Source organism: Varanus komodoensis, unplaced genomic scaffold (assembly GCF_004798865.1).
Source record: "Varanus komodoensis strain SLA01 unplaced genomic scaffold, ASM479886v1 scaffold22, whole genome shotgun sequence".
In the NCBI taxonomy this organism is placed as follows: domain Eukaryota; kingdom Metazoa; phylum Chordata; class Lepidosauria; order Squamata; family Varanidae; genus Varanus; species Varanus komodoensis.
Window position 1 is genome coordinate 12,082,820 of NW_025335606.1, and position 13,887 is coordinate 12,096,706.

The 13,887-nt window shown below is 46.8% G+C and overlaps 1 protein-coding gene across 1 annotated transcript in view; it reads right to left on the reverse strand.

The window, feature by feature from the left end:
• Positions 1–6,895, reverse strand: part of ATP8B1 (ATPase phospholipid transporting 8B1) — a 73,297-nt gene extending 66,402 nt beyond the window's left edge. Inside the window, exon 1 of the mRNA XM_044431531.1 lies at positions 6,821–6,895. The gene's annotated coding sequence lies outside the window, so the exon portion shown is untranslated. The remainder of the gene's footprint in view (positions 1–6,820) is intronic.
• Positions 6,896–13,887: the final 6,992 nt, after the last annotated feature.

The window sequence follows — 13,887 nt, forward strand, 5'->3', positions numbered from 1 at the left end:
ACTATAATTCAGTTACCTCTGTATCATAATGTATGATAATTATGGAAATTGTAGTCCATTTTGTGAATCGCTTCCAGCAAACTGTATTGTGGACCATACAGGAAACAAATTCACTATGACTACTAAGGTTGCAATTGAAGTATAACTCCTCTTACTCTGCAATCCTTCTTGGGAAAGGCTAGGCAAAAAGATTGATAGAAAAGGACCACAGGATTTAGGAATTCCCCTTTTAAGGCCAAGCACCAAGTTACAACCTTGGGAGGGAAATCAGCAGAGGGATGTCCGCACCCATCCCTCCCAACTGCTGTAGAAACGGTCAGGGGAGGTCCTTAGAAGAGGTTGAGGAGGTTAAAAGGGGGCACCCTAGGTGGGAAGATGGAAAAACCTGGGCGATACAACCCACAAAGCTCTCCATTACCCATGAGTGAAGACTTTTTAGATGTAAATGACAACATGGAGGAAAGGGGAGGGCTGCAAAGGTCTCTCCTCCTCCTGTCTGTTATTATTATTTTATTATTATTATTATTAATTATATTTGTATTGTCTGGCAAAGTTTAAGATAAATGGAAGGCTCTAAGATTGGCGCTCTCAGTCCACAGCAGGTCAGTCCATTAGGACTGCAAGCACCGAGAGACCAGGTACATGTCCCTAAATACAGGTTAGACCAAGCACAGAAACAATAAATCATCATGCGGTATCCTTGCAAATTCTCTCATGGGTTGGAGTTAGTAAAACAATAGGCCAACACTTCATCTATTGCAACTGTTTGAAGTGCAACCTCCCCATACACACTTTAGCTTGCTTCTTTACCCACACTGCGAGACCAAGATGCCTCCCCAATATCGACCATGCTTGATTTCATTTGTCTGCAACAGTGCAATATCCAAAGAAGCATTGTTTCAAGATGGCTCTCATGACAAAATGTTCTCAGTAGTAGACTCTGTTTTCGCTCCTTGGTCTCCTAAATAGAACTCTGGATCTCATTACAAAGCAGCAAAATCCCAATCTTATATAGGTTTACTTGGAAGTCAGTTGCATCGATTTAACTGGGACGTTTTCCCCCATTAAGCCCTCTTAGAACCAGCGTGAGCTTGCGGTTTCTGAGGGCCCTTGGGCAAGACACCTTCTGTGAGTCCCCTTTGTTGCTATGTCCACCTTCTTACAACTGTTCTTCCTCTTCTTCCCCACCAGTGCTACTCCTGGCTTATATTTCAGGCAGAGAACCAATGCGCAAGCGAGCAGTACCGTCTTGCAGTACTGCTCCTTCTAATCACTGCCACTGCTGTCTGGGCCAGAGGGAGAGGCAGGGGATCAAACAGGTGGTAATGGAGAAGGGGAAGAACAGCTCCAGCTGCTTCTCATGCCTATCATAGGAACCAGACCTGCTAAGGACTGCATCTTTACCGAAAGTAAAACTCCAACTCTCAGACTGCTCTGATACAAAGCTATGGTGTGACTGCACTCAGAATATTATGAATGGTTTTGGTGACTACATCTAAAAGCAATACTGATGCGCTGGAAAATGTGCAAAAAGAATGGACAACTAGATGTTCAAGTGGTTGTAAGAACTCCCCTATGGTGGTCTAGCTTAGAGAAAGAGTAAGGAGACATAATAAAGGAATACAGAAGTGTGGATTTGTCTCCCTCTTTCTTAATGCTGGACCCCAAAGGGGTCGTCCCATGAAGCTGATTAGTGGAAGGTTCAGGACAGGTAAAGGGAAGCGCTTCTTTACACAGGACACCATGGGATTCACTGTATGAGATGTGGAGATGGTACCAGTTTGGACTGCTTTAAAAGCGGCTTGCGCAAATTCACAGAGAAGGAAATCAGTGGCTACTAGTCTTGATGGCCAAATGCTACTTATATCAGAGGAGGGATGCCTAAATGCACCAGCTGCTGGAGATTTGGGGCTGGATGGTGCTACTGCCCAGTTCCATCGACACCTGGTTGCCCTCTGTGTGAACAGAGCAGTACACCAGATGGATCCATGGTCTGATCCGGCGGGGCTCATCTCATGTTCTCATGCACATTTCTCTGGATGCAAGCCCACCAGAATTCAAAACTCTCGAGTAAGTGTGCACAGCTGCCCTTCACTGTTGGAATAGAGATAGCCAAACATCACACCTCCGTCGCCCTGTATGATCATGCTCCTGTCACAGAAGCAGGAATGGCCATTTCACAAGCTGTTTATTCTGCAAACAAGGACAATGCACTATTATGCAACGGAATGAGATTTAACAGGGACAAAGCTATGTTCTCCACCTAGGGGGAAAAAAACCCCAAATGCATCAATACAAGATGGGGAATACTTGGCTCAACAGCACTGAAAAAAGGAACTTGGAGTTGTGGACAACAAACTAAACATGAGCCAGCAATGTGATGCAGCCACAAAAAGGGCAAACACTATTTTGGGGTGCATACGCAGAAGCATCACTTCCAGGAAAAGAGAGGTACTAGTTCCCCTTTACTCAACATTTGGCAGACCTCACCTGGAATACTGTGTTCAGTCCTGGACACCCCAGTTCAAAAAAGATGCAGAAAAACTAGAAGGGGTTCAGAGGAGGGCAACACAAATGATCCAGGATGTGCGAGGCTTGGCATGATTAGCATCAAGAAGAGAAGACTATGAGGGAATATGATAGCACTCAAAGGCTGTCACAAAGAGGAAGGAAAAGACCTCTTCGCACTCATCCCTGAGTGAAGGACACAGAACAATACACTTAAACTGCAGTACACTAAATTCAGGGTAGACACCAGGAAAAACGTCCTAACTATCAGAGCAATATGGCAGTGGAACTGTTGCCTACAGGGGTCATGGGCTTTCCCAAGCTAGAGACACTCAAGGTGAACCTGGACAGTCATCTGAGTGGGATGGTGTGATCTGACACCAGCAGGAGGTTGGATCCAATGGCCTGCTTGGCTCCTTCCAACCCTACTATTCCATGAATCTACGAAACAACTCCCAAATCGCAAAGTTGCTACTACTGCTGTTTCAACATGTCACTCTCCTCTGTGCACAAGGAAACAAATGCAACGTAGACAGAAGGCACAGTGCTGAGAACACATAATGCTGTGCACACTCACAACCAGACTCACAAATGCACTTCAGATCAGCTTCAATCTGTTCTCAAAGATACTGCCTAAAATACATGATTTTAAAGATATGTTCTTCAACCTCAGTGCAGGACTTGTGCTCAAAGTTGCTCTGATGGAGTCAAAAACTCATTTATTTTACTGTCCCATATATAGAGTTTTAAAAATGGCAAAGTTAATTAGTTCTGTGAGTATGAAGACGTGCTTCAAATTTTGCTTTTAAGAAAACCCACTCTGAACTACCACAAGCTACATTTGTGGACTGTGGACTTTGCCAGTGCTAATGTGTTTACAATTATTATAAACGAAACCAATTAATCTGCTGCTCTGGTCATGTCCACAGGACCTACCCCAGAGACAAGTTAGTAGCCAGTAGCTGCACGCTCAGGGGAGTGCGAAAAGTCACCTTTCCCTCCCACTGCACAAACTCACACTGCTGTTGATCAGTGGAAAATAACCTGATTTCATTTCTGAAGAGCACCATGTATTTACCTGATGTGTCTAACATGGAAAGATCTAAAGCTACAGACAAACAGTGCACATATTTAAACAAGGACACACTGAATTCTGGACAGAGGACTGGAATCTCCAGACAGACCACACTCCTGGAGTCTGGTTGTGACCTGCTTGCATTCCTGCTCCAGTGAGTCACCTACAGACATGCCGTGTCATTCTGGCTTCAACGCTATCTAACGAGGAAAGCAGCTTTCCATCTGGCACACCTGGAAGCCCTGCTGCAGTCTCAGGATAAAAGCAAAAACATGTGTCAAGCATAGCGGCAACCCTGCTGTTCAAATACTGATTGTTGGAACATTTTAAACTGCGTACGCTTTCCGTGGAGTAAATATAGTAAATGCCGTTGGTTGGACCCACTCCTAGTCATGGGAATCGCAGACCTGTTGAAATCAATAGTTAGTTATAGTCAGTTATGAACTAAAGGTCTGCTCCTAACATGGGCCAAGTCTGCATCCAACCCATTAAAACTTGCTTTCATTCATAGGATTGGGCTGTAAATGGAATGATTGCACCGTGTGTCTTTCACTGAACATCCCATGCAAAGTGGACTCATGAGAACGTTGCAATACTGAGCTAAGCAATAATCCCCAGGTTTCAGTTGAAGCACCCGAACTATGGAATTCCCTCCCTAGAAACTGCCAAGAGAGCTTGAAACAAAATAAAAAGGTTTTATTCTTTTGTTTTCCTGCACTTTGGGAGGGCAGCAAATAGTCCTTTATCCAAGCTTTCAAGTTTGTCCTTAAATTTATCTCTTCCTGTTGGTTGTTTTATTTTTAACTGACTCGGTTTTGTATTATCACTTTGTTTAATTAATAGTATAAAATGCCCCTTGTTTCTATTCTTCATTTTATACTACACACACACCGGGGGTGGGGGAGGCACTGTAACAAAATGTGGTAGTGTGGCACTTTTGTTCAGGGTTCCAACCACTTATTTATTTTCCCTTGCAAGTTCTCTCTCTTTCTCTGTGTTTGCACGCGCGCATGTGTGTACGCAAGTGTGAGTCCATCCCAGCAGTCAGTTCACTTTCTATGGGCAGTGGCCATATTCCTTCTTCACTGGGCTGTTTTCAGGGAAGAATTCCCCAGCAGAGTGTCCTTTTGTTTTTTCCTTAATCACTCTTTTTATTCTAAAAGTTCCACCAAGTCATCTGACTCTTCTTCCTTGTGCTACTGTGGTGAATATTACATAAATGAAAATATTCAAATAATTTAAATGGATATTTTCTTATAAAATATAGGATGCATGATATTGTGGTTATACCATAGCTGTTCAGGTGGAAGTCATTAAGGTGGCACTTTCGAGGCAGAGGTGGCACTTTCGATGCTATATGTTGAAAACAATTTTGCAAAACATTTCCACGATGTGTGTCCAAAGTGGTTCATAACAAAGACCACTAGCAATGTAAACATGGAAGAGCAATATAATAGAAACCAAAAGGGCTTAGCCAACAAAATCAGAAACAAGACCACGATGTTACTGACCACATGCCACAAGTAACTTTCACTGGAGGCCAGAGTGATAGCAAATAAATGACCAGCAAGGAAGGCATTCCAAAGAGCATCTGCCATCACTGAAAGGACTTTTTTTCCTGTCCATGACTCCTCTTAAAGCAAGTGCAGCAAGAGCGGAATTTCAGGCAATAATTTCAGAAAGGGGTTCATACAGGTGAAAACAATACCGAGTTGATTACATTTCTGTGCTTGCACAATATCCAAAGCTGTCTGGGTGGTTTGCAACAGTTATTCTAGAGACCCCCACCAGTTATGGCCAGAAATGACCATTAGTATTAGTGGGGGTAGTAGTATTACATTGTTATTACAGGCAAGTAAGTCCTCCTGAACACACTTGCCCATAAAACATGGAAAAGCATGGAAATCTATACATTCAGAACTGAATTAGGAGACCAAAAAATATACCCAGTTTTATGAAATACTGGCTTAGAACTGCAAAAGAAAACCCAGAAATTGGTAAAGCCAGAAGCGGGAACGGGGGAGGTATGGAAGAGATAGTGTTATTGCTGCCTCTCCGCTTCTTTGAACCATGAAGGTTTCAGGAACACTACTATAGGATTTAATTTCCTTTAGAGAAAACCCAGAGACCTGAAGTTTATAATATTTGCTTTATTTACAAACATACAAGGGGAGCTAAAGAGGAGGCAAGAAAGAGCTCCAACAGGGCAGTGGATCTGGTCATATAGTAAGGAATAGTCAGCCCTCCTCTTCACCCTCCTGGCCAGAATCGAATGTGAGCAGTCATAAGCAAGAGAACTAAGGTCAAGTTTTGAGAAAGTTGCAGACTAGATGTGTTTGCAGTTGCCCTGGTCCTGGAGAAAGGAGCAGACTGCAATTAAAGCACTTCCAAACAGAGAACTCCTTGTGTTACCAATCAAAACACGTTGGAAAGTTCTTCCATCTTTTCTTGCTTAACATTTTTTTTTTTTAATGAAACACAAAAAGGCAGAAGTAATGATGGGAAAACCTAACAGAGTTATAAGATGAAAATGATGTCTGGAAACACCCTTCAAATTTATGAACATGCTGCAGGAAAATTATAAGGCTTCTTTCAGATGAGGATCTTAAGAAGAAATTGCTGTAATCATTCACAGAAAGTTACTTCTGTAAGGCTCTTGTGCTTTCACACTACTCCTTCTGTCCTTTTCCTTACCAGCAAAGAGAGAATAACTGCTCAATGTCTTTTGACAGTTAGCTCTTGCAGCTTTCTCTGGAAGCACCTTAAATCATAATCCCTCAACATGGTTTACATTATTTTTCCCCACTTCCCATTTGCAAATTACACAGCAGAAAGGCACAGGCTCAAGGCCAAGCAGAAGTTAGCTGTAACAGGTGCCGCCTCCATCGGCGAGCGACAACCTGAGTTTCAGGGAGGACAGCAGAAAGTCCGATTTCGAAAATAAGAGCGTGTGGACCTTTAGGGAGGTGGGGGAGCGGCGCATGAAGCTGGCTGCTCTTCCTGGATAGGTACAACCTCCAACCTCTGCCAACGCACAGCATACAGCTTTGTACACCCATGTACACCTCTAGCCGGAAAGCTCTCCAGGTGGCACGCTGATGCCACTCTCAGGTGAGAACAAAAGCCCTGTTTTCCCTGCCAAGCGCACCCGCACCCATCCGCTGCACCTGTCAAATGGGGGGGCTTCTGCCTTCGCCCCTCAGCATCGCCCCCCACCACGGCTCCCTTCGGGCTTACCCTCTCGGTCTCCAGGCGGGATCCCAGGTGAGGCTGGTGCTCTGCTCAGCTGGCTTTCATGCTGCGCTCCCCACCGCCTCCCCGTCCGCCCCTTTAAACAAACTGCTTCGCGAAGAGCCAGCCAGGGGAGCCGACAAACAAGTTTCTCAAGTCCCCCCCGCCCCCGGGTTGCTCGCGCGCGCGCGCTCCCTCCTGAGCTTGCCCCGCACACGCGAGGCGCAGTCCTCTCGGCAGCAGAGGGAGCGAGTGGCCGCGGAGACGCGAGCGAGGAATGGTCCACTTCGGACACTGCGCGAGGACGAGGAAGCAGAAAGGGGAGGTCAGGCGAGCGCGGCGCGCACACCTCTCGCCCTCCCTCTCGGGCGCTCTGACAAGCCGGAGCCCCACCCCTCGCCGGGACGCGCCCACGTGACCCGCAGGTAAGGCTCGAGCCGCGGGGTGCGCCGCCCCCTGCCTAGCATCACGCCGAGGGAGCGGCCCGCGAACTAGAGCCGCCGCCGCCGCCTCCTCGCTCCTGGCTGCGCGCAAACCGAGGCCGGCCCTGCGCACGCGCGCTCAGGGCGCGGCAAGGCTGGGTAGGAGCCCCCACCTGGCGGCCGGAGCGCGAGGGGAGCCCCGCTCGATCGGCGCGCGGCCCGCCCGTGCCCGCTGCAGGCCAGCCGGGCGCCCGGGGGAAACCCGCCCGCCGAGCATGCATGCAAGCGCGCCCTCCCGCCCGTGCTCCCCAGCAGGTGGGATGCTCGGGAAGTCCGCCTCTGAGGCTGGGGGCCGTCAGGTGCGTGGCCGGGGCTCGTCCTGTCGGCTGGGAATTGGTGGAGCCCCCTTTTAAAGCCGGCCGAATCCGTGGTTCTCGCTGCATGCCATGGAAGTGAGTTCCACAGTTTAAGCAGCCCTTCCTTTCCTCTGCTCTTCCTCCGCTACCCATCAGCGGCGTGAGAGGACCCCAGCAGGTGCCAGTGCTATGCGAGAATGGCTCCCTCTCTGTCGTCGCATGGTGCGAAATTTTGTACGCCTGTGTCACCAGCCTCCCGCAGCAGCAGGGGTTGGACGGGATGGCACAGTGGGTTGACTGAACGCTTTCAACCTTTGCACCGCATCTGCAAATGGATATTCAGTTCACCTTTCTTGAAGCTTATGCAAAATAGTTTGAACTGATAGCAGTATTTTCATATAGACAGATATGCTCATAGGTACACTTTTCATATGCATGTACTGTAAGTGATTTCTTTCCATTTCTATAAGGAAACGATGTTTTTCCTTTTCTTAATTAGTCCAGGTTTTTTTGTTGAAAAATCACAATAAAATTAACAATAATTTGTAAAAGAACATATTGAAAAAGTGTTCCTTTGCTTAACTCATCCCTTCTGTTTTAATAAGAAGTGGTATTTTATGGGTGTTTCAAGGCACTGCTGTTGGGGGGTGGGAATGGAGAGCGTAGGTTGAAGAATGCAGGAAGATCCCCCTGAGAAGGATGAATATGTTCGCATCCCAGCTTCTTATTGGATAATTGTGACTAAAGCTGCCTAGAATGGCCCACATAACACCTTTATGGGAAGAATTGCATTGGTTACCAGTTGTGGCCCAGGCCCAATTCAAGGTCCTTGTGTTGACATGTACCTCCCTAAATGGCTTAGGCCCCAGTTATCTTGGGGAGCGCCTGTGCCCATACATGCCTGCCTGGCCTTTGAGTTCTACTCAGGGAGCCCTCCTGTGTGAGCCATCCCTTAAGGAGGGGAGAAGGCTGGCCGCCGGAGGAGGGCCTTTTCTGCAGCGGCTCCCCAAATGCTCTCCCCAAGGAGACTGGCCTGGCGTCTTCTTTATACTCTTTTTGGCGCCAGGCAAAGACCTCCCTTACCAAAAAGCATGTTAATAGTAGATGCCACTATGCCTTTGTTTTGTATTTGTATCTGTATTTTATTAGTATTGTATTTTTAATTGTTATTAGTTTTATTGTGGTTTTTTATCTTATGATTGTGAGCTGGGCAGAGATGCTATGGCACAACAGGTGGCACAGAAGTGTTTTAAATAAATAAATAAATAAATAAATAAAGGACGGGGATCCAGCAGGGGAAACTTTTCTTGGTGATTGAGATTAGGGGATGGGGAAAGCTCCCTCTACCTGGGCCTTAAGATCATCTTCTGAAGGGAGTGGCAACCAGAAGAAGAACCTTCTTGGTAGTGGAACCCCATTTATGGAATTGGCTCCCTAAAGAGGCATGCCTGGAGCCCACTCTTTTTGCTTTTAGGTGTCAAGTAAAATCCTTTTTATTTTATGATTATTTTAATAGTTAAAACGGGTTTAATATTGTATTTTATATCATGTTCAGTATTGTATCTCTGTCTAAATATTTGTATTTTATACCACTTTGAAGAAGAGCAAGCTTTCAGTGGCGGTTTTCCTTGCCTTGCACCTGGAAGATGCTGGATCTAAATATCAGATTCTATGCCGTCTAGTTACTCCTGCATGGAAGGGTGTTGGGTGGTGAGGAAAGAGCACTGAGGAATCCTGAAACATTTTACTCTAGATGCCTTGTGCAAGAGCCTACCTCTGTCTTACGAATTCTGAAGTATTGCCTGTGTCCTAGGCCTTAACATAATGACATTGCACTTCCTGTTTACTCACTGGCAAAGAGTTCACTGGGTGACATTTGCTTCTATGGGCAAATATGGGACTCTTATCATTGTGCTGCTGGGAAGGGTCTAAGCATCCCTTCCTGCTAAGTATCTTGCTTGATCCTGCTTCCTGCTCTGTGTCCTCAGCTAACCCTACATGCTCTTGGTTCATATCAGGGAACAAAAGCTACCAACTAGAGGCATCTGTGAAATAGGTCTGAGGGTGGGTGGCGGGAGAGTGAATAAGTGTGGAGCTGCCCCCGTGGTGCTGGAGTTGAAATTCATTGCTCTGTCCCTTTCAGTCTGCAAACTGTTTTCAAGCCACCTCTGCCATTCTCTTCCAGGTATATGCTCTTCACCTGAAGCCGCCTCGTAGCTTGCAGCAGTTTCTATTTCTATTACTCAATTGTATCCAAGAAACTGGGCTTCTCCCTCTTCTCAGCCAGCTCTCACGTGTCTCAGTTCATTACTCTTCTTATGAGTTTTGGTGTTGGTACTTCCGTTGTCTGTCCTCCACTGTTTCTTGTGGTTGGCGACTTCATGCACCTGTGGGCTTCCATTTCCAGGCACACCAGCCAAAGTTTGCCTTTGGGGCTTCATCAGGACAAAGGCGACTGCAAGTTCATGTCCTATTCGAGTTGCATCCATCTTAAGTCATGGATTTGGGTTGCTTGTTTGCATCACTGAAGACTTGCATAAATGTCTCTTTTTAAGGAAAGGAAATATATATTTTTTCTAGTGGATGGGAGGAACAAAGTGAAAGCACGGACAGTCTGTGGACAAAATCCCATTCCAGTCTTTTAAATGGCTCCTAGCTTGGTTTGTTAACAAATATGTTGTTATATTTAAAATGGACTAGGAGGCCGGAGATGTGGAGCTCACTGGTGACATTGGGCCAGACTCTCAGCCTACCTCACAGGGCTGTTGTTGTGAGGATAACTGAGGATAATTGAGAGCAGCAGGAGGAGAATTATTAGCAAGGCCTAATGAAAACCTCTGAGCGTCTCAATCCAGACCTCACAGAAGTGGGGTAAGGACAATGCCTGGATGGAAATGACCCTATAACCCCCCCGCCCCATAATGCAGTGTGGAAAAAAAGGTAGGTTTCACATCTGCAAATCTGCATGCTTCCTCTGGTTACCCCCATGCCAGGTTCCTGCTACACATCCTCATTACAGGTATTGACTCTGGAACGAGCCATTATACTTTGCTTTCTGAAAGAGGGTGTGTAACTAAACAGACCATATCCATCTCCTTTCCCTGTCTGTTTGCTAATGCTGTGGAAGGGAAGCTAGGCTCTTCGTTATTTTTGTAAAAAGCTATGGCTAAAATGCGGCAAAACTCAAGGAACCAGGCTTCAGGTTGGATATCAGGAAGTACTTCCTGATGGTTAGGACCCCTAGGATATGGAATGGGCTTCCAAGGAAGCTGGTGGAGGCCCCCTCGGTGAGGGTGTTCAAGGAAAGATTGGACAGCCACATGTTGGGGATTACATGAGCAGAGCTGGCTGGAGCTGGGGGTCAGACTATATGGCCTAGGAGACCCCTTCTGACTCACTCTGTTTCTATGTTTCTAAAACACAAAAAAGAGACAGTTCTCTGGAAATGGGGTCTGTCTTAGCACCCTGCTTCTAGTACCCTCACCTCTGTTTCCTCCCACAGCTTGGGAAGAAACTAAGCGGCCACCTTGCTTTGCTTGTTCTTGGCCCAGAATGGCTTGCCGAAGTTCCATTTGTGGGAGAAAATGGCTGGGAGATGTACAAGCTCCTTCTTGGAAGGAAAACCTCTTAAGAGATCAGGGAAGGAGACGCATCCCTCCTCCTCCAGTGGAGAGAGGGGTTTGGAGACAGAGAAAGTGAGAAGGAGGGTTGTGAACAGATAGCTGAAAGACCCTTGGGATGCCTCGCTCTCGGAATCCCATCTGGGCTGGCCCATCTGTTGTGTGGGAAGAGAGTGTTTGCCGTGGCTTCCACATATGTTCTACCTGCATGTTTATAAATAAACCATATATTACAGAAAAGCCGCCAGTTTCCAGTATGCTCTTTCCTGTAAAGAAACATACTCCCTGTGAGCCAAGTCTGACTTCTCACTCCCAGGGGCTTCGTACCACTTTGGGGAAGTGCAGCGATGATGCAACCTTGCTATTCCTCTGCTCAGAGCTGGCCCCAGGTTTTTGCAGGCCCTTCCACAAGATACTTTCTCGAGTGTGGACCCTCCGCATGCTTCTCTTCGGCCCCAGTACTGCTCATGGAGAATCTAATAATGCTAAACTATGGTACAAATATATTTTTAAAATACTTTTTTTAAAAAAAACTGGAATTCTCAAATAGAGGAGGAGGAGGAGGTTAAAAACTTAACTGGATGGAAGGAGGCATCTCCATTCCAAACTCGGCGGAGGGAAAGTAGTAATGTTTGCTTGTTCAGTGGCAACCTTTGGAGGGCAGGAGTGCATCAGCCCACTTTGCTGAGCCTTAGGAGAGTCCAAAAACGATACCGGACAGCACAGTTCGTAGCATAACGCCTGATTTATTAGGACCTGCCAACAGCCATAGAAGATTGAGCTGGCCTCTTTGACTTTCTCACTGCCAGCTTTCCTCAATCTGCTGCCTGCCATACATGCTGGATTACATGGATTTTGGATTACATTGTGGATCCATTGCCATACAATGGATTACCCCATTGGCCATGCGGGCTGGGGTTGTGGGAGATGCAGATGGAAACATCTGGGGGGCACCAGCTGCCGCATGGTCACCAAGAGTAGTCAGATAGGGCAGCCTTGGGAGCCTGCCATGAGGCTGCCTGAGCAAGGAGGGCCTGTGACAGGGGCCACCACAGTGGATGTGAACGTTCTTCTCTGAGAATCATCCTGGAGCTGGTGGTCCCCTGCATCCCTCCTCACCCCACCACTGGTGGTGCCCCCTTCCCCAAGAAAGCTCAGGATTGCTTAAGCCAGCATTTACTCGCATTACCGAGATGCAACCGTATTTTTTCAGACTTGGGTGCAGAGGGTGGGGCATGAAAAATTCCACAAGACATGATTGCTCCTGGCTATGTGTCAGAAACAAACAGTTGCTTGTTGTTCTCTCTCTCCTCCCACCCTCCTGGACCCGTGGTGTTCTTCTCAGGGGCACCATTTAGGGGTGTGGGACTGTCTTCCTTTTTTCAGAATGCAAACAATTATTCTTATGAAGTGTGTGTATCTTTGAGCAGTTAAGTGGTGCTTCCTGACTATAATTATAAACAGAGACACAGGCATGTTTAAGACACATGCATATCAAACACACAAAACCTTGTGCTTAAGGTTGGGGAGGTTTTGCCTGGAAAACATTGCTATATTTATTAGGATTAATTAGTATTTATATCAATATTTATTAGTAGCATTCCCTACTCTTTCTCTCTCTTTTGCAACATTAGGACCGGCCCTACCATCAGGCAAGCAGCAGATTTTAGCTATCATGAAGTGGCACCAAATTGGAAGCTACTTCATTCATGAGGATTGCATTGTGTTGCTGGCGGGGAGGGTGGTGCTCCAGCAATTATCTGTCTCAGAAAATTTGAAAATTTGCACCCAAGGCAAAATGTCAGTCTTGGGAGCAAAGGGCCAGTTCTGCATTGCCTCAAAACAGGACACCGCGTTGCATAACGTCAGCGTAGGTGCATCTATAGAAGTAACAGCAATTATTTAGATAGAAGTCCAAGACATTTTACCATAGTGGAGAAAACGGATCAGGTGACCAGGGGCTGATTACTGATGAGCAACGTCATGGCCCTTCTCTCCCTCCAGATGGTTATTTGTCTTGAAGCCAGATTTTGGACTGCACAGTCCACCTTAGAATCCCAGCATGGTGGAGCTGGAGGGGGCCTGTAAGTCCATCAGGTCCAACTCCTGCTCAATGCATGAGTCCAAGCTCAAGCCTCCCTGGCAGGGGGCTGTCCAGCTGCCTCTGGAGTGTCGCCCATGTAGGAGAGCCCACAGCCTCCCCAGGTCATTGGCCGCATTGCCATACTGCTCTAACAGGACATTCTTCCAGATACCCAGCCAGAATCTGGCCTCCCGTAACTTGAGCCCATTGTTCTGTGTCCTGAATCCTGGGATCCCGGCCCTCCTCTGTGCGACAGCTTTTCAAGCATTTGAGCTGTGCTATCATATATTAAATAGATGACTCCGTTGAAATAGAGGAAAATCCTTTTACTTGGGTACTGCGTGTTAGGAGCTGAGGTGCTTCTTTCATGCATTCAAAGCCACAGACCTTTTCCTTGCAAAGCATTTCTTATTGACCCAAAGCACAAAATTCCCAGAATGGATCTCTGAGCATGCACAGAGTGGTTTGTGGAACACAATCTAGTACTCACCCCCAGGAACTCTCCTTATGGGCATGCCTGCCCCACCCCCTTTGGGAGGGGCCTTCTGGAAATGCGCACGCCTCCTCACTGCACGCTGGTCCTCTAATGGGG